This window comes from Chelonia mydas, chromosome 4, assembly GCF_015237465.2.
Source record: "Chelonia mydas isolate rCheMyd1 chromosome 4, rCheMyd1.pri.v2, whole genome shotgun sequence".
Taxonomy (NCBI): Eukaryota; Metazoa; Chordata; order Testudines; family Cheloniidae; genus Chelonia; species Chelonia mydas.
The window spans coordinates 19,198,622-19,223,815 of NC_057852.1; the positions used below are offsets into that span (position 1 = coordinate 19,198,622).

The 25,194-nt window shown below is 40.8% G+C and overlaps 1 long non-coding RNA gene across 2 annotated transcripts in view; it reads right to left on the reverse strand.

Moving 5' to 3' along the window:
* LOC119566075 overlaps nt 1–18,934 on the reverse strand; it is a 47,649-nt gene extending 28,715 nt beyond the window's left edge. For both annotated transcript variants that reach the window (XR_005225068.2, XR_005225067.2), the window contains exons 1-2: nt 18,801–18,934; nt 11,577–11,807 (exon numbers count right to left, since the gene is read on the reverse strand). This is a non-coding gene — a long non-coding RNA (uncharacterized LOC119566075). The remainder of the gene's footprint in view (nt 1–11,576; nt 11,808–18,800) is intronic.
* Between the last annotated feature and the right edge of the window lie 6,260 nt (nt 18,935–25,194).

Sequence of the window (25,194 nt, forward strand, 5' to 3'; positions counted from 1 at the left end):
TTGTATCCAATTTGCAAATGAATTCCAATTCAACAGTTTCTCGCTGGAGTCTGGATTTGAAGTTTTTTTGTTGTAATATCGCAACTTTCATGTCTGTAGTCGCGTGACCAGAGAGATTGAAGTGTTCTCCGACTGGTTTATGAATGTTATAATTCTTGACATCTGATTTGTGTCCATTTATTCTTTTACGTAGAGACTGTCCAGTTTGACCAATGTACATGGCAGAGGGGCATTGCTGGCACATGATGGCATATATCACATTGGTGGATGTGCAGGTGAATGAGCCTCTGATAGTGTGGCTGATGTTATTAGGCCCTGTGATGGTGTCCCCTGAATAGACATGTGGGCACAGTTGGCAACGGGCTTTGTTGTAAGGATAGGTTCCTGGGTTAGTGGTTCTGTTGTGTGGTATGTGGTTGCTGGTGAGTATTTGCTTCAGGTTGGGGGGCTGTCTGTAGGCAAGGATTGGCCTGTCTCCCAAGATTTGTGAGAGTGTTGGGTCATCCTTCAGGATAGGTTGTAGATCCTTAATAATGCGTTGGAGGGGTTTTAGTTGGGGGCTGAAGGTGACGGCTAGTGGCGTTCTGTTATTTTCTTTGTTAGGCCTGTCCTGTAGTAGGTGACTTCTGGGAACTCTTCTGGCTCTATCAATCTGTTTCTTCACTTCCGCAGGTGGGTATTGTAGTTGTAAGAATGCTTGATAGAGATCTTGTAGGTGTTTGTCTCTGTCTGAGGGGTTGGAGCAAATGCGGTTGTATCGCAGAGCTTGGCTGTAGACGATGGATCGTGTGGTGTGGTCAGGGTGAAAGCTGGAGGCATGTAGGTAGGAATAGCGGTCAGTAGGTTTCCGGTATAGGGTGGTGTTTATGTGACCATCGTTTATTAGCACTGTAGTGTCCAGGAAGTGGATCTCTTGTGTGGACTGGACCAGGCTGAGGTTGATGGTGGGATGGAAATTGTTGAAATCATGGTGGAATTCCTCAAGGGCTTCTTTTCCATGGGTCCAGATGATGAAGATGTCATCAATATAGCGCAAGTAGAGTAGGGGCGTTAGGGGACGAGAGCTGAGGAAGCCCCTACTCTACTTGCGCTATATTGAACCTGAAGCGAATACTCACCAGCAACCACATACCACACAACAGAACCACTAACCCAGGAACCTATCCTTGCAACAAAGCCCGTTGCCAACTGTGCCCACATATCTATTCAGGGGACACCATCACAGGGCCTAATAACATCAGCCACACTATCAGAGCCTCGTTCACCTGCACATCCACCAATGTGATATATGCCATCATGTGCCAGCAATGCCCCTCTGCCATGTACATTGGTCAAACTGGACAGTCTCTACGTAAAAGAATAAATGGACACAAATCAGATGTCAAGAATTATAACATTCATAAACCAGTCGGAGAACACTTCAATCTCTCTGGTCACGCGACTACAGACATGAAAGTTGCGATATTACAACAAAAAAACTTCAAATCCAGACTCCAGCGAGAAACTGTTGAATTGGAATTCATTTGCAAATTGGATACAATTAACTTAGGCTTGAATAGAGACTGGGAGTGGCTAAGTCATTATGCAAGGTAACCTATTTCCCCTTGTTTTTTCCTACCCCCCCCCCCCCGACGTTCTTGTTAAACCCTGGATTTGTGCTGGAAATGGCCCACCTTGATTATCATGCATATTGTAAGGAGAGTGGTCACTTTAGATAAGCTATTACCAGCAGGAGAGTGGGGTGGGAGGAGGTATTTTTTCATGCTTTGTGTGTATATAAAAAGATCTTCTACGCTTTCCACAGTATGCATCCGATGAAGTAAGCTGTAGCTCACGAAAGCTTATGCTCAAATAAATTGGTTAGTCTCTAAGGTGCCACAAGTACTCCTTTTCTTTTTGCGAATACAGACTAACACGGCTGTTACTCTGAAACCTAATATAAGGTGTAGGTAGAGAACCTATATCAAATGTACTGGCATTCAACATCTGAACTACAAACTCAGAAGTATGATGAAGTGAGCTGTAGCTCACGAAACCTTATGCTAAAATAAATTTGTTAGTCTCTAAGGTGCCACAAGTACTCCTTTTCTTTTTGTAAACTCAGAAACAACTCACTGGGGATAATGCTGACTTTCAGGATGCAATTGGCAACACAGATTTGACCCTGGTGAGGCTGCTTCAGTGTTGAAATATGTAGGTGCTTTTAAATCCTATTAGTTAGCCACTAGGCGATAGCTGTCATTTTAATTACTGTGTGAATTAAAATAGTGTAAGCTGCAGGGAGCCACTGATTGTCTTGAGTGCCAGCCTTGACCCAAGCTGGTTGTTCTGAATGTTTTTTTCATTTTTAAAATATTCAGACAGCTGTTCCAATTGCATCTGCCATTTTGTCTTCATAACATTAAAAAAGAAAGCACAGCCTTAATTCTGTAGATCTTAACTGGACCCAATTTCCAATGAAGCCAAGGGGAGTTTGCTTGATTTCATACCACAAAATTGTCCTATGTTTTTACACTGTGTATGTACAAAAGTATACACATCTTCAAAGCCACTATATCAGCCTCCTTCAGATCTCTCTTTAAAACTGACATATGCCTACAAAACACATGACGACAATGGAGGCAGCAAGGGCTAGTGGACAGAGTACTGAATTGCTGGATCACCTTGGATCACTTCCCCTTCCTGTGCCTCAGTTTCCCCAACTGTAAAATAGTGATGATGATGCTGACCTCCTTTGTAAATTGATTTGAGATTTAGTGACAAAGTAAGTTAGCTATTTAAAAGAAAGATATTGTTTGTATTAAAGGTCAGGACTCTGTGCTATGATCACTACTTATTCTGCTAATTATGGTGGTCTCACTGTTATTGTATGCTCTCCCTGTCTGTTTCTTGTGTTCACCTGATCTCTCATCTGATGCTGAGATTGTAAGCTCTTTGGGGCACGGACCATCTTCTTATGTGTGTGTTTGGTGCCGAGCATAAAGGGGTCATGTTTGGGGCCTGTAGGTGCTGCCATGGTACTTATAATAATGCTGTTAATGTCTGTTTTGGACACATTTGGTGCTCCTCCAAACTGGCTGTGTTTTAAGTCCACCAAAGCCAGCCTGATCTTTGCATATTCACTTTGCCAGACAACTAGTAGAAGTTAGCATCAGCATGTTGTGCCATTATGTCGCCACATGGTGATGTTGCATGTGTCTGGCACAAGAGCCTTGCACTGTGGGAGCCCCAAAGGGTGGCAGAAGCTGAAACTTGAATTTAGGGTTTTTGGTTTTTTAACTTTTTGTCCCAGGCTGAGCCAAAAAAGTGTTCAAAACTGTGAAGTATTTCACAGGAAGGGATTTCCTTTTCCGGCTAGCTTTAGTTCCAGTCTCACCATTTGCTTTTCACTATTCCCACTCCGAACTACATTCCACTTCTTTTTTTTTTTCTTCTGATTTTTTTCCCTCTCTTTCTCCCTCTGCTCTATTTTTCAGTCTCTCCTGAATGAAATCCGGATCCCCAAATCCTTTGCATTCAAGCTGAACTTTTGTGTCCAGACTGTTCCAGTGGGTTTGAAATGAAGTAGAACAATTTTCCTCATCCATAAGTGACATCTCTACTGTTTTGTTTCATGAGCTTTGTAGGCAGTGGGCCATCTTCTGGCTCTGGGTACATATGTGTGCCTTCTGTTAACGTGAAGAGATTTGCAAACACATACCTGAAGCGAGTAAATATCACTTCTGCTATTCTGGCATCATTCTGAAACATGATTCTTTTAATTAGTTTTTGTACTTCCATAATACATTTCATGCAAGGATATCACTGAGAACTAAAGAGGCTTGTCCTACATCACAAAGGGAGGTCAATAGCAGTTAGGAATAGAACCTAGGATCCCCGCTTCCCTGGACCCTTCCCCACTCCCTGCTCCCACACCCCAATTCACCAAAATGAGGGTTGGAAAGAGAGTTTGCAAACAGGCCTGAGAGTTCATTACCAAAGAGAAAAAAATGTGACTATAAATATTAAATAGAAAACATGATCCCAGTTAGTTCTCTTGTGCAAAACAGCTATTGCTGTTTCTTATCTCTTTTTTGTAACCTTACACTGTACTAGCTTTAAAATGTTGATCCTGTTTTCACTTTAATTTACCACCCACCCCATCCCCGGATGATGATGATACTGTCATGATGGTTGTGGTCTCTGCGGTGGCCTCTCAGTCACTCTTTTCATTGGTTCATCATTCTTTAATTTATTGATTACGTTTGTCAACATCTTTCCTCCAGATCCTAGAGACCTGATGAGGACAGGTAGAGCAAACACTGCAATGCAGAGTCAGCTGTTTGCTTGCAGATTTGAAAGGCAAAGAGTTCCAGGAAGGTACATTGAGTGTTCAGCCAAGTGCATAAGCTTTGTCAATGTATGTATGATACAGTGTGCACTGAAATATCTTATATCCCTTGTGATGTGCAAGATAGTACGGTCCAGCTAAAACTTGTGTCTTATTGCTCTGCTGGTGTTTTGGGGGTATATCATCTTGTACTTACATGCTCATATCTAAATTTAAGAATTTCTTGCATTTTCCCCCCCACCTTGTTTACTGAATCTGACTTGTCCCCAAATTTTAGAAAGGTCTGAATCAAATTTGGATCATAGCTTTGTTTTTTGGACCAGCCTCTGTTGTGAGCTCACTAAGGGCTTATTTGCATGGGGATATGAAAGAAAGTTCATCTGAATTAACTAAAGATGTGAATTTAAAATGGATTAGTTAAGCTGTATTAAGTCACTGTGTGGATACACTTATTTAGGGGAAAAAATGGCCCTAATTCAGTTTAGGCCTAATTTTGATCACTTTTTAATTCTGGATAAGTATGTGAGAGTTTTGTGCACAGAAGAAATGCAAAATTGGGCCGTTTTTTCTTGATTCTGTTCTCACACTGGTTTTATATCCGCATAACTCCTAATTTTACACTTGTATACGCAAGATCAGAATCAGACCCTTTACATTTATATTGCCTACATTGGCTATTGACACACTGGGTTCTTTTCCTAGAGGCCTATTTTTACATGTTCATCCCCAGGTCATTTTAAACTACCAACTTGATGTTGCCTTCTTATGGTCAGGCCATTGATTTGTTATTGAATTAGTCCCTCTGCCCCATCGGAGATGTCTGCTTGCCTGATCAAAATCCGGGCTTCGATGTCTAAAAGCGTTCTTTGAAAACCCAAACAGAAGTATTGTATGGCTTCAGACTTTAAACTCTATTTTTTTTTTTTTTAGTGTGTCTGCAATTTTCTCTGCTGGTCAGGAGGGTTAGGAGACTATCATTGACTCTGCTCTCACATTTGAAATGCATGATGTGCAGTTGAAACTCTCTTGTGGTGAAGTCTGCCTTCTATCACTTTAGGAATACTGCCAGACTGTGTCATCACCTCGCCCTTACTGAAGCAGAGGTATTTGTTCCTGCTTTTGTTTCATTCAGTTTGAACCATTGTATGCCCTTTTTGCTGGTCTCCCTGAACACACAATTAACAGACTGCAGCTGGTACAAAATGTGGCTGCTGGGATTCTGACTGGCACCAGATGGAGCGAGCACATAATTCTAGTTCTGTCTCAATCACACACTGGTTGCCAGTGAAATTCCATATTAGCTTCAAGGCGCTTTCCTTGACCTATAATGCCTTTTGAAATCTTGGCTTGAGCTCTCTCTAATGCAGTTGCCCTTGATATCATTTGATGTTGGTCAGCTTTATCTCAGTGGTACTCCACGTGCTCAGATATCTGGGGGATGGACGTGGTATAAGAATCCGAATAGAACAGAACTAGAAATTTTTCAACTGAACTGATTTTTCCTACAAAAATTGTGTTGTTGTTTTTTTTTTTTAATAAAAAACAATTGCATAAACAATTAGAGTGTGATGAAAAAAGTCTAAATAAAATGAAAATGTTCATTTCAAATTGAAGTTTTCTTTTTGGAAAATAGAAAATCTTTGGGTTTTAGTTTTCAGATATTCAGAGATTTTAGCTCCTTTTCTATCCCTTTTTTACTTTTCCCTCAAAAGGGGGACAAGTGTTTTTTAAGTCAAAAATCAAACCCTCATATTTTTGAAAAACAAAATTAAAATTGCAATTCAAAATGAAATGAAATGTGTAGTATACTTGCAGTTTACAACAGTGTAGGGGTACCAGTGCAACTCAAGCAGTGTTAAAGCAAATTAACTTCCCAATGCCCGGGAGGAGTGACACTGAGATGTGCTGCTCTGTTAATATAATTGATGTAAAAAATATGAGGTCACTTAAGGTTTTGCACTAGAGTGCAAGTTTGAGTTGGTGTGTTATATCAAGTGTTGTAGGCAACTTGAAAGTGGAAAGCAATGCACAAGTATTTCCCCTTAACTTATTACCATTCCTTTAAAGTTGTGGCTGGGTGGGCTGTGTCCTGCTGCAACCTATAACTGTCACTACTTGTAGTTTTTGTTTGCTAATGGATCTGTGCACTTCACTAGATAGATCTCAGGTTGTAATACCACTGTTTGTTTCTTGGGATGGGTTTTTCCATGTGTATTTATGCAACTGTCTTGTCTTCAAAAGCAGCAAAATCCATCATTGAAGAATTATTTAGGAACAAGCAGAGCCACCCAAAACCAATCAGGATAACTGATTTGGGGTGTGAGGCCACAGATTTCCTGTGGGATCATAACAGTATTTTATGTAAATCAGTATTTGGCTCCTTTATTGAGTCAACCCATAGTATGGAGCAGTTATTAAATAGACATTTGTAATAGGAAGCGGGCGGGAAGAAACCTTTGGGTGTTTTGAGTAAAGCCAAGTCAAGGCTCACATCAAATAAAGAAATCACTTATGGCTGATTTGTTTCTAATTACAAATTGCAGAAGTATCAAGCATTCAACATTTTTGCACTTCTGGGCCTGTTTCAAGGATTCAGTTTTAAAAGATATTTATTCAATGGGCCAAATTCTCAGGGCTTTGAGAGTCCTACAAGGTGCTGAGTGCTTCAGTTCCCCCTGAAGTTGAGGGTAGTTGTGGGTGTTCAGCACTGTCACGGACTCTAAGTGCCCAGGCAGGATTGGGTCCTCACACCCCGTATAATCCTGACTTCACTGAATCCTATCCCCCAAATTGGGGGAAAGTTTCTATGCTCCTCCCAAACAGTGACTCCTGTGCAAAGCCTGTTTACTAAGGGAGGAAAATTTGATGCTTTACCAATTTTGTTGTTGTATTCCATGCCTTGCCTTATTACTATTGGGGTGGGGAGTTGGTAAAGGAGAGAAGTGGCACTGTCAAGTAGTATAGACCAAAAACATAGATTTTTTTTGTTTAAAAATAGTTACAAAACTGCTACAAAATAGATTATGTTGCATTAAAATTTTTTTTAACTGTATTGGCCTGATCCTGCAATTGATTTTGCATGGGCGCAGGAACCAGGCCTATATCTTTAATAAATGTAAACATTCCCACAAATACTGGAAACGTAAACACAACTGCATTGTATGTTAGTGGTCATGCATTAACACATGGAACTGGCTAGTCAGGTTTCCCTATCTGCATGAGCAAAATGCATGAAGTAAATAAAGAACATCCTGTTTTTAAAGAAAACTGTTTTTAAAATTCTTTTACTTTTAATAAACAAGGGCCAAATCCTTCAGTTCTTACTCTGTCCTTATTAAGGCAAAATTCCCATTGCTATTATTGGGAATTCTGCCTAAGAAGAGACTAAGGCTGAACTAATACTGTACTTTTCAGTGAGTATTCTCTCAAATGTAAAATGTACTTTCACGTGTTGTCCTCTCGCCTCATTTGAATTTGACTCTTGTGAACATTTGAGCAATCAGGTATTACTGGCTAAAATGTTTGTGGAAACTTTAAAATTCTCTATGCCAAGATTATAGACTGTTCAAGCTTAAACTCAAGTATTCACACTAGAATAATATGGGAGGGGCACACAGCAGAGGCCCAAATTCCCAAAAGCCTTTGCTAGAGCCCTGCCACAGAAGCAATTAAACATGGCAAACAAAGATCTGTACTCTTTGCAGCTATGGTTTCTTCAAGCTTTCCTCCTGATTACGTAAGAATTATGTTCATCCAACCAGGAAATGGGAGTAATACTATATGACCAATCACAGCTTTCAAACAGAGACTAAGGTGCAATTAGGATGTGTCAAATACTCACAGAGAATTATTTTCAGACCACAAAACAAACATGTAAAATCTATCCATAAAGAAGAAGAGTACTTGTGGCAACTTAGAGACTAACAAATTTATTAGAGCATAATAAATTCATTAGTCTCTAAGGTGCCACAAGTACTCCTGTTCTTTTTGCGGATACAAACTAATATGGCTGCTACTCTGAAACCTATCCATAAAGAAACAACATTTCCCCAAACTGGAGTAAATTTGAATAATAAGTACATTAATGGAAATCACAATTTGCTCATGGACATTCTGTGAGCAGCAAAATACAACATTAAACAATCAATATTTTGCTTTGAGCTCTAATATGTATTGCAGAATTTGGACCCTTACATATTATTAGTACCACAAGCAAGGGAATTTGATTTTGAATCTGGTTCTTTTTATCTTGACTTTGTTCCTTCGAACATTATTTTGAAAATGAAGGCATAGGGAGTTACATGGACACTACAAACAAATGTAAGTAAAGAAATAAGTTAAAGTGTGATTCTTCCAGCTTTGCCAGTGTTCCTTTAACTTGAACCAGTTAGGCCTACCCATATTGTTTTCATGTTCTTCATGGATGAAAGTAAAACTGAGTCATGGATCATGATTTCTGTCCATAATTCGCATCAGGTATGCCCATCGTTAAGCCAAAATGCCTCTGTCCATGGGTTCTACTGTATACTAGATAATACTGCTTTTATTTAATAGCAAATGAGCTATTCCCATACTGAGAACAATACTGTGCACCCCAAGAGTTGCATAAAAAGGGCAGTGGTGAAGAAGTGTAGTCCCTGAAAATAGGTCAGAAAAGGACATTGTTACAGCAGGTGTCCTTGATGGAAACTGGTTTGTGCTGAATTTGCAAAAAGTGTGAGTTCAGTGTCATCTGTTTTCAGTATTTCCCGAACAATTGATTTATTCCACATTATTAATGAACTTTGCAGCAGTTCCACTTGTCAGGCCTACTCTGCAGGGGTCAATAATGAGAGGAAACCTGATGTTAGTAGATCCAGCTTAAGTGATTCTGTCATGCTAACGATTCAATATATCAGGACAAATGTCAGCTCCTTCCAATATGTTAATTCCTCTGATTCCATTTGCATAAACTACAGTCAATGAAATACAAGTTCCTCCTCTATGATAGTTAATGGGGATTTGTAAAGGATTTTAGATTTTTTAAGTTCTTAGTAGCAGGGAGAATAGACAGCAAATCTTGGGATCCATATACAAATTTACATGTTCATTTCTCCATTAATATATTCAGGTTTGCCCTGTTACTGACAAAGAAAGATGAAAATGATTTGGGTTTTTGTTAGTTTCTGTGATTTCTAGTGGAGCAATGTCTTTTTTTTTTAAAAACGAAATCCTTATAATTTGGATGTAGGAAAATCAGAGAGATAATGTGTTAGTGAATTCTCTGGTTGTTAGAGTTGTTTATGTGGTGATTCTATACTTTCTGGAGAACTGATCATTTGAAATGTGCTGTAGTTGAAGGATAATGCAAGGTCACCAGTATTTCTGCACAGAGATGAATTGGCATGTCTGCATATCTGAAGTGCCAATTCAGAATTGGAACACAACAGTATGCATTCACTACCGACGATTAAATGAAAAAGGAGTGGCAAAAGGAAGGCATGATTTTGTAGTGAAGACTCTGGATTGGGATTTAGGAGATCTGGGTTCTATTCCTAGCTCTGTTACAAACCTCCTTTGTGCTTCTGGCTTTGTCATGCATGTCTCTCTGAACCTCAGTGTCCTGTGTGGTAAAATGGATGTAATATTTTTTTTCCATATCTCTTAAGGATGTTGTGAGGGTAAATCTATAAATACGTGGGAGGTGCTCTTATGAAAGGCCATCTAAGAACCTAAATAGACAGAATTATACCACAAAATGAGAGGGGAAGAAGCATGACACCATACAGAACAACGTGGATGGGAAACAGGTAGAAAAAGACAGGTAATAAAATGGAAAATAAGGTCATGTGACTCTCATTTTGACTTTCACGTGCCACATCTTCTGGGGGTTTGTTTTTAAAATTCCTTTTGATTTGAGAGTATTTGTAGCTACAACTTGAATTCACTCTGTGGCTTGACAGCTGTAATAGGCCCACACTCTCAACAAACATGCAGCTGAGACCAAAACAGCCACAAGTTTCTGCTGCAAATGCATGGGGCTGTTGCCAGCCAGGGTATTAACTGTGCATTGCAAGGGGCACACATAATGGGCCCAGGAGCCTGTATGTTAGCGCACAGGCAAAGTCTATGCTTACTATACCCTTACCTGGAGGGCACATCTCAGGAATGAACTTTGCAGTTCCTGTTGCAGAGGCCCAATGGAGCAGCTTCTCCATGGATTTTGGTGGAAGGCAGGCATTTCCCACCCTTTGTTCCTGATGCTGGTTTTTTGGGGTGTTTTGTCTGGCATTACATGTTCATGTACATGTCATGTACAGCTGGCTGGGGGAGAACAATTCTGTTTTGCAGCAGCTTTCAAGGCTTCAAAATTAACTTTCATTTCACATTAGAATGATTCAAAACTTTTTATTGAAACCACAGAGCTTTTTTTCCCCCATTATTATTTTTATTTATTTATTTTTGGGTGCAGGGGAACCAGGGGCCTAGCCTGGTTGTTAGGGCATCAGCCTGGGATGTGGAAGATTCCAGTCTCTGCTCTGGCTGATTTAGTGCATTTTTTCATCCCAGATTACTCTGCATCAGCTTACGATGGGGGTCTCCCACATCCCAGGCCTGTGTCCTAACCCACCAGGCTATGGAGTGTGAAAGGTCTCTCTGTCTGTCTGTCTGGATAGTCAGTTTATGTCCATCACTGACACTCTTGTCCTACTACCAAGGCTTTTGTAGCCCACATAATTGCTGGCTATGTAGTGGCATTCCTTGGTACTTGTGCTTTGAATTCATTGGTCTTTCACTCTAGTATGTCTATACCAAGGAACCCGCCAAAACCAAATCAGTGCTGACAGAGGCAGTTGCTGGATTCAGCTTCAAATATCCTTATTTCTGATCTTATCCTGCCACTTGATATGGAGCAGTTGATGAAGATGATGAATTGAAAATGTCAATCCAATGTCCTTCAGGCTTCCTCAGTGCCCATGTTTTACTTCTGTACCATAGAGTTGGTATATCCGTGATTCTATATATCTGCAGCTTCGTAGCAAGCTTTATATCATAATGTGCCCACAGAAGAACCCAAAACATGGCAATAACTGCTACTGCAATACAAGGGTCCACATCTTTTGACCATTCTCCAGCACTATCTACAGTGCCATCCAAATATTTGATATTTGTCACCTGCTCAGTGTCCCGTCCTGACAAGTTAATACTGAGCTGGTTGTAATCTGAAGCCTAGAGGCTGCTTGATAGTAAAGGCCCATGGACTTACTTTTGTCTGGATTAATACCGAGATCAGTGTGCGCTGTATCTTGCCCATCCAGACTGGTCATCAGCTACAGTGATTCACCAGACTGTGCCAACAAGACAAGGTCATCAGCATATTCAAGATCTTGAAGCGGACTCGTGTTCAGTTCAATGCCACTCACAGCTGCCTCCTCAAGCTTATCCATCAACCAAACACTGGACAATAATGGTGACAGAAGGCAGACTTACCAAACTTCTGTGGAGATAAGAAACCATGCCATGTATCTGCCGTTGACTTGAACACAGCTTTCCATTCCATTAAAGACCTCTTCTATCAATGACACTATCTTTCCAGGTACAGTGAGTAACCTCATTACATTGCACAAACTTGCTCAATGCCCTGAGTCAGAAGCCTTACAGAAATCTATTAAAAAGTGATGTGCACAGCTTATTAAATTCAGCCATCTTCTCAAAAAGCTGTGTCAAGGTAAAGATTTGGTCACCAGTGCAATGACTAGGTCTAAAGCTGACCTGAGTATCCTGGCCTTTGTCATGAAGTGCATTGTTGATTCAATACATTAACAAGGAAGCAAAAACTTTCCCTGGCACTGACAACAATGTAATACCACTATAGTTGCATGGACTTTGCATTAGGGTGAATTAATTTCACCATTAATTTATTACTGCTCCCACCCCAGTTGTTGCTCCTCTACACTCACCATCTTGCCTCTGAATGTGAGAATTGGGTTAAAAATGTTACCGTTAACACTGAACTCATAACACCTCTACCCCATTATGTGTGTTTGGAATATTAGCTTTGTATTTATACCCCTGCTTGTTATTTCCATTAACATTTGACTATTGTTAGAGAAGATTGTGCCTGCCTTTGTGCCAACAAGCTATCTGTGTTACCATACCCTGGTAACTGTGAAAGATGCTATGTTAAGGCATGCTGAAGTCAGGCTCCAAGGTCTTGATTCAGCAAAGCAGCACATGCTTAACTTTAAGAAATATCTTAAAGTTGTTAGTCACCGGTGCTAGCAACAGTGGAAGGACTAGTATAGTCCAGGCTAAGGTGTTTTTACCATGCCTGCATGTTGGTATCCACTTGCGTATTTCTGATGATCCTAGTGAAGAATACCATTAGACAATATATGACACCACACTACTCTGAGGCAGGTCCACTGCTTTTAACTTGCAGGTGGCTGTTGGCTAGTGCTGCCTATGGCTCCAGTGAAGGGGGTCAAGGAACCTAGAAGTTGTATTGTAAGTTCCTTGGGACAGGGACTATCTTGTTGTCCTGTGTTTGTACAGCACTTAGTACTTTGGGGTCTTTGTCCATGGCTGGACTCCTAGGTGCTACTGCAAAATCAACAACAAAAGCTCTGATCTAGCTTACTCCAGTGTGAATCAAAACCAATTGCATCAAATTGTGCTTTCATGTAAATGTGGAACAACTCAATTGAAATCAATGGTGTTATTTTAGATATTCATCAGGATACACAAAAGCATAATTTGGTCCAGTGGAGTAATTGTTACAGCAGAGTAAACCTGGGGTATGAGACCTGGGTCCCATGAAAGTCACAGCCTTGCTAATTTTGTTGATGGACTGCATAGTCATATATGAAAAGAAAAGCCTCATGAGGCTTTCCAGTTCTGTCTAGTTCTCTTATTTGTCATTACTAGTACTTATTTATATTGCAGTAGTGTTTAGAAGCCTTAATCAAGTCATGGCTCCCCCCCTTTGTTTTTGAGTGAGGTGATGTACAGATTTTTAGTAAATTACTATTATTTAACATTTAGTCCTGGCCTACTCTGGAAAACTAGGTCAGCCTAACTATGTTGCTCAGGGGTGCGAAAAATGCACACCCATGAGCGACATAGTTAAGCCGACCTAACCCCCATGGTAGATAACACTAGTTGGATGGAAGGATTCTTCCTTTGATCCACCTACTGCCTCTCAGAGAGGTAGATTACCTACATGGATGGGAGAACCCTTCCTATTGGTATAAGTTGTGTCTACATTGAAGCATTGCAACGGTGCAACTGTGCCGCTGTAGCATTTCTAGTGTAGACAAGCCCTTAGATTAAAGCAGCATTGTGCTAGGCCAGGGATCAGCAGCCTTTGGCATGCGGCCCGTCAGGGAAATCCGCTGGCGGACCGGGCCGGTTTGTTTACTGCAGCGTCCGCAGGTTCAGCCGATCGCAGCTCTCACTGGCCGTGGTTCGCCGTTCCAGGCCAATGGGGGCTGCAGGAAGCGGCTAGGCACTTTATATAATAAATGACAGTCCCGGCTCCAAAGATCTTACAGTGTAAAAAGGACAGAACTGGGTGGGAAGGTGTGGGCAATAAAAAAAAATAGGAAGTTGAAGTATATACTAGGTGTGTGCACATCCTAAAGGGTGGCCCAGACTGTCTAATCCGTATCCCAGATAGTTTGGGGCAGGATTGTGCTTCCCATAGTACTGCTGTGTAACTGAGAGTAGAATTTAGTCCATAATATTGCTGTCCATCCTTACTTTGGTTCTACCAAGATTTTTGTTTTTTTAGTATGGCATGTTTTTTCCCCTTGAGAATATGCTCCAATATTTAGAAACAGTGATGAAGGCATGGGATACTAATTACTCTAAAAGAGCATTAGGAAAGGCAGCTTCTCCCCCCAGAGTGTTAAAGTTTCTTGGGACAGAAAAGACAAGTAGCTGCTGCTTTGTTTTCTTCTACTTCCTCTGTGTATGAAATCACTTTGATAGATCTGCAGGAAGAGATTTAGTTGCAGATGGCAGAGGTCAGTGTATTGTGTATTCAATGTAGTCAATAATAAAGTCAGGACTTATGCTAACTGAATGTTAATAAGGAATCACAAGGACCTTGGAAAGTCATTATGTCTGGTCATTTGCTTCACAATATTGCTCCAAACGGGCTCTGGAGGCCAATACAAGGGGATTAAAAAAAAACCCCACCAAGAAAAGACTGGATGAATAACGAAAGGCAGAAAGACTAAATATAGTAGAAGGTTCATGTAATGTTCGACAGCTTATCATAAGGACAATTTCTGGATGCTGCTGTAATATAGTAAAGGAAACAATAACTTCATTAAAAGAGTTTTATTTCTTTTATCACCTTACCCAAACCCAGCCATCCTCTTTTTCTGAGACTGCTGTTCTATTGGGCTTGGAGATAATTTAATCATGAATCCTTGCCATGTGTGGGACCGGGAATCAAAACTATGCTTATAAAACATGGATGATGTGATAAGGTATGTGCAGTTGTTCAGACTGCATGTGAAATGAAACACTGCATAAGAGATGGGCCAAATCCTGAAGGTCTTACTGCTTGGGCAAAGTTCCTATTTGTTAATGCTTTTGCCTGTGAAGGGACTGCAGAATTTGGCTTTAGGGGCTTATCTTTGTTTTTAGAGTTTGGGCTCAGAATCTTCTCAGGTCCTATTCTGACCTCTCTCCAGCACTCTTTCCTTTCTCCTCTTTCTCTGACCCAATTATTCTTTGGCCCTTGCATCGGAGATGATTTAAAAAATATAGTGATGATCATTGCACATTATAGAGAATGAAGTGCTGATTCTGACCAGCACTTTAAAAATGTCATTGCACTAATGCAGGTCACTGCTTGGCATTTTATTTTTAAGGTCCTCCAGTATTGTGTATTAAAATGGCTGGAGGTCTTAGCTGGCTTGTATGGAGATTGGAGTTCTCCCATAGAGTGCAAAGGGCGGAAAAATAGATGCCACCTTTTTTCAGCCTTCCTCAATATTACACTTGTAATTTTCCCACATAACATTTTTCTAACAGAAAATGCCAATTCATCAAAAGCTAAACATTTTGCAGAAAAGTTTTTGAAAGAAATTAAAAAAAAAACCCAAACATTTTGATGAGGTTGAAATGTTATGTTTCAACCTCTTCAGAATAGAACATTTTGATTTTTCCATTTTGAAACTGCTTTTTTGTTTCAACCTTTTTATTTTAGATAATATAAAATAAAGTCAAAATCGGAAAGAAAGACATATTTTATCTAAACAGAAATTTTCAACTGACCTGAAACTAAGCTTTTTTGAGGATTTTTGTTTTATGGGAAACGTCAAATTTTTTTTTGCTTTCATTTGTTTTGGAATGGAATTTTTTCCCCAAACGTAAAATATTCCTTGCAAAATGAAAGATGCAATTCCCACCCAGCTCTAATGTTTCATGCTGCTATGCAGATGCAGTTAGGGTGGGGTAGGGAATATTGAGTAGGGGAGCAGGATTCCTCTGTCTTGTCAGAAACCTAAGAATTGTGTTATTTTCCAATTTATACCACATGCTAAAGACCCTGTAGTGCCACAACCATTCTTCTGGCCAAGGGAGATTGAATGGGATTCTCTCTGAAACCCATCTAATGTCCTCAAGTGAAATGCCATCACTGGGCTATGCATGATCACTCCCACTTTCCTCTGGCTGCTAATGGACGGAACTCCCTTCAGAGCTTCATTAAAGTAGCTCATGGGCTTACAGATGTTGCTGCTCTTGAGTCATTCAGGAGTTGGGGGTGCTCCTAACCTTTACTGGTTTAGTGAGTGAGACGACCAAACCTGGAATTCATACCCAAGTTTCCTACTTGACGGTGCATAATGCTATGCCTATGGAGCAGACCTTTAGTAGTTAATTTATTGTGAATGCCTATAAAATGCATGTAGAAGGCAGACAGCTCTGTCATAGATCTGAAAGTATCAGCTCAACTCTCTTGTTGTTTGCCAGCTAAATGCATGGGGAAGATGCCTACATTTTCATTATAGTTTGGTTTGTGTGTAAGAGAGTTCAATAGACAAAAATTCTGGTTGTGCTGTAACATTCCAGCATATTTACACTGGGAAGAACCAGTGAGTTTGTTGGCTTTCTATTCCATTGCTGGGTAAGTTTCAAACTCCTTGCTATGGTTTTATATTTCCCCTCATTTCTGCAGGAGTGGTGCAGTTCAGCCTTAATCCAGAAATGAAGCCTAATGGGAATTAGGCTCCTAAAGCTCTTAGATTACTTGTAAAGTTTCTATTAAGTCCCATTTTCAAAAATGCTTAAGTTGTTTAGGAGCATAAGTCACATTTACCTTCAGTAGGATTGAAACTCTTAAGTAACTGAGGCACTTTTGAAAATTTTACCCAAAGTCTAATGTGCTAGACTGTGCAAAACAGAAATGACTTTACTTGAGATGCATGCCGTATTATATCTTCCTGCTAAGAAATGAGTGGAAACCAGCTCTATGCAGAGTTGTGATAAGAGTTGTTCATACATTTGAATAAATTGTCACACTGCTGAAAAATGGTAGCCCTTCATCCTCTGAAAGCAAGTAGTGAGCTAGTTCAATGTTCCAAGGAGATTGTAGTTGCTAAATAAACATTTTTTAGCATGTCCACTAAATGCCTTGCTCAAGTCACAGGTTGTTGATGTGGATTTGAATTAGTCTAACTCCTGCACTGCCTGGCCCCTTTGGCACCGAAGCAGCTGAAAGCTGACCTCCAAGGACTATGATCTATGCAGCAGCCTCTATCAGCCCTTGCCCATTCTCTCGATCCTCTTTGGATCAATGACTGCCAAGCATGGTTTAGTCTCTCAAGTCAGTGCAGGGAGCATCTCAGGGCCAAAGTAGCCTGGCCTAACCTTTGATTTGTTGGAGGAGGTGCATTGTAGGAACTCCAGCCTATGGAGCTGTGCATCCTGTATGATCAGTTATTTGTGGGGCAAAAGAAACAAAAACTCAGAGGGTTCAGTTCACCTCTTGAAGTGTTCATTAACCACCATTAATCCCAAAGGAAGGCATAGGTGTGCATGGGAAAGTATATGGAGTCTCAAGTGTTACAAATACTGTATCATGTGTCTTTATTTTTTTTGTTTACATTGATGCCCTGATCCAGTGAGGTGCTGCGTGCCCTCAGGTTCCATTGATTTCAGTGGGAGCTGAGGACATATATGTTCTCAGTTACAAAGCCCTGTTCTGTTCAGTGACATCATCTCCCTCAAGTTCTTTTGAAGATAAATCTTGAGTCTGTTGTCTATGAAAGAGCAAGAGATGGAGCCTTTTATGAACGTGCACCTATTTCTCTGTTTCAAACATCGGAAGATTAAATATTTCAGGGTTTCAGAATGTTCAGTGATGTGCATTTTTAACAAACTTTAAACTGCAGGGATTAACTGCCTCTTCCTGCGTAGCAGTGGGCCAAATGCCACGTGCATAATAATAAGGAAATGAGAAGTTTCTGCAATTGAATTAAAGCATGGAAAGGCTTTTTAACTTTCATCAAGTATGCTGGTAATCCTGATGCTTGATATGGAAACGTGACTGTTTTGACTTAAATATCTTATATCTCAGAGATATTAAATTTAGCTTTACTGGGAAATTTTCAGCAATCCCACTAATATTTATATCCTGTGTCCCGCTTTCCCCAGATTTGTTAATGAGGACACATTTAAGGAGACTATACGCTAGAACCTCTGCGAGTGTAAATCGGTGTAGTTTCATTTATTTCAGTGGAGCAGATTTGCACCAGTTGAGGCTTTGACCTGAAGGATGACAGGTTTTCAGATCAACCTTACCTAACCATCTACATGACATATTTTATCATTCATAAGTGCAATGTGCAAAAACTCTCATATTTCACAAACTTCTAGTAAGAAAGTAGTCCTGGCTGTTCCATGAGAAAGGCTGTTCTCTCAGGAAATCCAGCCTCAGGCCTTTCCCTCCCCTTGAATCCAGATTCCTTCCTGCTCCTACACAGAGTCCGTTGATTGCAGTGGGATTTCACGCAGGTGTTGGGATATGTCTACACAGCCCGCGGAAGCGAGCCTCCCAGTCTGAGTTGGCAGCTCTGGAGCTCTTGCTAGCTAGGGTTGCCAACTTTCTAACTGCACAGAACAGAACACCCTAGCCCCGCCCCTTCCCCGAGGCCCGCCCTCCTCTCACTACATTCCCCCTCCCTCAGTGGCCCGCTGTCCCCCACCCTCGCTCACTTTTACTGGGCTGGTGCCAGGGGTTGGGGTGTGGGAGGGGACTCCGGGCTGGGGCAGGGAGTTGGGGTGTGGGCGGGGTGCGGGGTTTGGGTTGCAGCAGGAGGGAGCTCCAGGCTGGGGGGTGAGGCTGAGGGTTTCGGAATGTGGGAGGGGGCTGTGGGTTCAGGTGGGGGTTGGGGTGCAGGAGGGGGTTCTGGGTTTGTGGGGGCTCGGCTGGTGCAGGGAGTTGGGGCTCTGGGTTGGTGTGCAGGCTTACCTCGGGCGGCTCCCGGTCAGCTGTGCAGCAGGGCTAAGGGAGGCTCCCTGCCTGTCCTGGCTCTATGCTGCACCCCGGAAGCAGCCGGCAGGTCTGGCTCCTGGGCGGGAGGGACAGGAGGCTCCACGCACTGTTGTCACACACAGGCACTGCCCCCCCCCCCTCCCCAGCTCCCATTGGCCACAGTTCCCAGCCAGTGGGAGTGCAGAGCCGGTGCTCGGGACGGGGGCTGCGTGTGGAGCCCCATGGCCCCTACGCCTAGGAACCGGACCTGCTGGCCGCTTCCGGGGCGCACTGCGGTGCCAGGACATGTTGGGAGTAGTCTGCCTTAGCCCTGCAGCACCGCTTTTTTATGACTTTTAATGACTGCAGCCGCCAGGGTCCCTTTTCGACTGGGCATTCTGGTTGAAAAGTGGAAACTTGGCAACGCTAGTGCTACTGCGCTAAATATAACTGTGTAGAAAGCATTTTGAAGTTGCAGCTTGGGCTGGAGCTGGGGTGCCGCAACCTACTCCCCCCGCTAGGCTTCAGAACCTGAGCACCAGCCTGAACTGCACCATCTGCACAGAGCTATTTTTAGTGCAGTAGCATGAGCCCCAGGAGCCCAAGTCTGTTGATCCGGGCTGGCAGGCTTGCTTCTGTGGGCTGTATAGACACACCCTTACAGGTCAGCTGCATGGATGCAGTTGTGGATTGGGTACTGGACTGAAAGAAAGGAGACCTGAGTTCAATATCTTGCTTTGCCACTGATCTACTGCATGACCCTGGGCAAGTTATTTTGCCTCTGTTTTCCCTTCCTTGTCTGTTCTGGCCTGTAAGATCATTAGGACAGGGATTATCTGTTACTATGCGTGCATAGTGTCTAGCACAATGGGATTCTGATCTCATCTGGAGCCTCTGGATGCCATCACAATAAAATAATAACAGTAATTAGAACTGGTAGGGTATTTTATTTTTTTTAAATGTCAGAGGAAAATGCTATTTGTTGAAACCAAAGCTTTTCATGGGAAAGGGCCAGCTTTGACGAATTTCCTATTTTGAGTACATCTCAAACTTTTTTCAATATTATCAAAATATCCTGTTTTCAACATTTTTGAAATGAAAAGTTCCATTTTTTGGTTGGCAATGATTTTGTTTTGAAATTTAGCTTAATTTATCGTTTTAAAGAAAAGGGAGGAGTAAAGAAGGTTGAAATCATAATAAAGCATTTCAAAATGATTAAATGAAATATTTCAATTGATCTGATATGATTTTTATTTTTGTTCGTTTGTTTGTTTGTGAAACTTTTAGAATTTTTGACTTTGTCCCAATTTGGGACAGGAACATTTTTCAAAATCTTAGTTTCTCCCAGGATTGGAAGCCATATTCCACCTAGCTCTTAAAATAGGCACAGCCAAGAGATCTGGATAAGTATCTGTCTACACTTTTGAATCCTTATTCGAACTGCACTCCAATGCTTTGAAGAATCATGTATCTATGCCTTATATAACCCTCCTTGTTCTCTTTTCTTCTTCCTCCTGTTTTGTCATCTTGATTGTTTTCACTAGTTTTCTCGTGAAAAAAGTGTGATTTCAAAGTAAGGTAATGGGCAAAACATCCAGTTGCTCATAGTCCCTGCTTCCCCAGTTCTCATTCATATTGAGTGGGATGGATTTCTGCTGCCAGAGCTTATTGTGCAACTGGTGTTTGACCGTGTCTGAGCCATTCTTTTAGAACAGAAGAGCATAAGAACGGTCATACTGGGTCAGACCAATGGTTCATTTAGCCCAGTATCCTGTCTTCTGACAGTGGCCAATGCCAGGTGCTTCAAGGGAATGAACAGAACAGGTAATCATCAAGTGATCCATCCCTTGTTGCCCATTTCCCAGCTTCTGGAAAACAGAGGTTAGGGACACTTCAGAGCATGGTTTTGCATCCCTGCCCATCCTGGCTAATAGCTATTGATGGACCTTTCCTCCATGAACTTATCTTTAATCCTGTTATAGTCATGGCCATGGTGTCCCCACAGGGCCCGCTCAGGAGACCCCTTTCTAAAGAGCTGCAAACTCTAGACATTGGTCAGTCTTTTAATTGAAAATAATCAAGGGACAAAACTTCCAATAGTGAGGTATTTTTGAGCAGTTTGTGAATGTAGTTATAAGTGTTTAATCCCAGAATCCATTTATAAGGCCTTAAAGCCATACATATGCACAAATGATGAATGAAGTGGATCAATTTTGTTTTATGTGTACTCCTCACCATTCTGCTCATTAGCTGAACAAAGAGAATAGTTTCAGAATTTCAAATCAAGAGTCTGTCAAGGTTTGGCAAGCCAAATGACTCATTCAGAAGCACTGCCCCCTGGGAGACCTGGGCTTTGGAGTGATCTTGAATCTCAAATTTCTCAAGATGGCAGGGGCAGGGAATGTCATGGAGGAAGCGCTCATAGTTTCCAATGGGACGGTGAACTCTACTTTACTCCTTTTTGCACCCCAATATGGTAGCAGTGTCCAGCTTGGTGAGAAGAGATTGCCTCAGTCAAAAGAGTACAGCTGTTTATGTAGCCAGTGATGATAGTGATGTATGGAGAGGGCATGTGTGGAAGAGATTCTCAGCCCAATGGCATTGCAGGTTTCCACCTTAGGGATGGGAGAACACATATGGATAAATAAAAGCTTCCTTGCCCCACATAGGCCTTTTCTCCAGGTGAACCAAAACCAAAGTTTTTAGCAGTAGTCAAAACATTAGGCTAACTTTCTTTGTATCATCATCTTTCATTTCTGTGCAATTTCTAGTTTCATAAAAATGTCTCTTGCTTTATGTCTAGCCCAACTTGAAACAGGAAGCATCAGAAGTTTTGTAAGAAAGCATATTTAGCTGAGATTTCCAAGCCAGTTTTGCAGATTGAAGGTGTTCAGGTGGTTTGGATCTTTTTATCCTCTAAATGGAACAGCCAATCTTTGACGCTCCTCTGTCACAACTCAGGAGGAGGAGAGAGTGAAAATCCGAAGACCCCATTTAGACAATCTAAAGTCCCAAGTCTTTGTCTTGGGATAAAGCATGGATGTTTCATCTTTGGGCCAGCACTACTATATATGGGTCTAGTCAGTTGGACAAACTTTAAGACCTTTTGCTTGAGCATCTAAGGACCACTGAAATAAAAGATAAAAGGGAAGGCCAACAGCAATAATTTAAAATGTTCCATTATATCACCTGAAACTATCAAATGCTCATCTTTGGACATCAATGGAGTCTGCTGCTGTGAGGCATTGAACTTATATATATCAATATTTGTACTTTGTAGCAGCACTCCAACTTGGGCAATGCTTCAACATTCCAATGAAGATCATGTGATTTTTTTTTTCCCCGCACCCCCAAAAAGCCAGCTACATCCATAACCCCAGGGTCCAGTATGCTGAATTGGTGATAAAATCAAAGTGGGAGTGGGGGGATATTTTTACAGGGAACAGACATTGCTCCCTTTTGACAAGAGACAAATGTTTCATTCAAATGCTGCATTTCGCATATTGGAAACAGTAATGAATTCTTGTGCACCTTTCTGCCTAGTTCACAATGTCAGCCACAGGCATTGAGGCGCCTCAGGCTTTCCTCACAAAATTAAATTTAATGTTACACCCTCCAGTGGAACGGTGCATAAATCAAGTGTTTGATTTGCATGGACTCTAGTGAACAACCCCATTCTGTGCAAATATAAACATAAACCCAGCCTTGAATATTATGTCAGGGACAGGAACAAAGCAATCTAGGGCTTCCAATAAAAGTCTGCTACCAAGTGTAATTCATGCTGGTATTATGCTGCTCTCATGTCAAGCCTGTTATTAAAATTCTTGTTTTTGCCTCCTTTTTTCATTTCAAAAGAAAATGTTTTTTCTGACCTTCTTGTATTCTGAAAAAACCAGTATACACCAGTACTATTTATAAACTGGTGTTAGCTAGGGGAATCTGAGAGACAGAATTGTTTTTTCCTTGGTAAGCAGTAAACCTAGCATGGATATAGGGATAGTAAAGCAAAGCCGATGATCATGGAATAAAAATTCATAAAAAAAGGTTAGGTGGCTGTGTGACTTGTTCCACTAGAGGCTGTGTTCCTATGTGAATGCTCATAGCTGGCATAGGGCAACTAAGTTAAAAAATTTACTTGAAGGCAATAAATAAAGGGAAATTAACTTCTGTTTAGATGCAGAATATGTGTCCAGTTCAGTAAAAGTTCATCTGTATATGCATCTGTCGGTCTCTCTGATTCTACCAGGTCATCATATACTGTACAATTCTGCCATGTACTTGTGTTATAAATGTATGAACTTCACAGTAATAATTATTCTGTTACTTTGTAACTGGCTCTATAGTTTACTAGTAATTTCTATGGCAATCTGGTATCATCCCAACAGATCACAGCTTCCCAGATCACATAGTCAAGTGAAAATTTGCCTGTGAGCAGTTCAGTGATAGTTTGATCTCCATCCTGTGGGCTTCCACCATTGTACCTGTATGTTTGTTGTATATTTTGGTACACTTTTATTTGTAGCTTTGAGCGGATTAGCATCTAGGAGCCAGGGGTGAAATCCTGAGCCCGTTTACTTCAACAGGGCTTAGATTTCACCCCAGATCTTCAACTGTTATAAACTGGGAGCTTCTTTAAATTTAATGGAGCTATGCTTTTTTACATCAGGTGAGGGTCTGACTCCTAGGTCTCAAAGGTTCTAATTTACCATAAATGGAAGATGTGGTTTCTTTTCAGTTTAATCCTAACTCAGAATTTCCTGGTTTTATAATTGTTGTTTCTTAAGTGTTTTATTTTTACTTTTAAATTATAGACATACATTCTCAACTTTTAATTCAAGTTTAATAATGTATATTCTATGAAAATTTTATTGAGATAGACAGATATAGATATAGCCGTGTTGGTCCCAGAATATAAGAGATGCAAGGTGGGTGAGGTAATATCTTTTAGTAGACCAACTTCTGTTGGTGAGAGACAAGCTTTTCAGCTTGAAAGCTTGTCTCTTTCATTACAGAAGTTGATCCAATAAAAAATATTACCTCACACACCTTGTCTCTCAAATTTCATAATAGCAGTTACAGCATGTTACTTTAATACTAATGCTAAAGAATTATTAAAGCCACATTCATTTAGTTCTATCAAATAGGCTTCTTTGCAGTCAGTAACTCTGACCTTTGTGATATGATTTTGTTCAGAATAAAGTTATTATCTTGTTAACTTGTAAATAATTGCCTTATCAAATCTTAAAACAGGGCACATAATTCATAACTCATTTATTTGATGAGTTTTGTCTCTTTGCAAATTGCCCTCAAGCACATCACAATTTTCTGACTTGTTCAAAATAATTTGCTGAATAATTTTGGAGAGTAAAGCTGGCTCTGCAGGTCGACTGCAAGCAGATAGCTATAAGTAGAAATTTGAACTGTTTTACTAGGGGTTGCAGATCACATGTTATGTTTCTATTCCCTGTTTGCATGATCACCTGAGACATTAGGTCTCAGGGGTGAATACTCATGTTTACAAACTCAAGATTTCATCTCCGTTGATATTCTGCAAAGTTAGCTTAACTATTGCTGTTTGTGTGGACACTCAAGCAGGGGAGCTCATTTGCTAAGATATTCACAGGAAGTGAAGACACCAGGAGTAAAAACACAAAAGTCAATTTAAATGTATAAGACTCAGATATATCAGATTTAAATAGCTAATTCACACTTTGAATCTGAATGTATGAACTCTTTAATGAATAATCCTCACTTGTACACCTGTACTTGCACTTCTGTGCAAATTAGTTGCTTATAATAGGCAATGGCCCATTGTTACATGACTCTTGTCCTTATCGAGTTTGAAATTCTTGTTACTCATTATTAACTAGAGGCCCTCAATTGAGATCAGGGGACTGTATGGTTAGGTGCTGTACAGACTCATAGCAAGAGACAGTGTCTGTCCTAAAGAAGAGTTTGCAATCTGAAAGAACAAAACAGATGAAGACAAAGGACAGGTGTACTCACAGATGAGATTAGTCCCTTAAAGTTGTGATTGATTTCCAGTAGGAATGCAGCAGAAAATTCTGCATCCAAACACCTCTGAATTTTGGAGAAGTTCATGTCCAGTTCTAGACCCTAAACCTTACAGTTTCCATCTCTGTAATTGACTTAACAAAAATCTTGGGTCCAAACTCCCCCAAATTTTAAAGAAGTTTAGATTCAAATCTGAGCTGTGCAATTCAGGCCCATTTCAAACTTCCAGAATCCAGTTCTCCTCCTGCTGCATTGCCACTGTGTCAGATGCGTCTTTCCACAAGAGCCCAAGTTCAGATCCGTCTAATTTTCTGAAGCTGGTATTAGTTTGGTATGTTTCTCATTCACAAAAATGCGGAAGTTGAGACGTTATTGT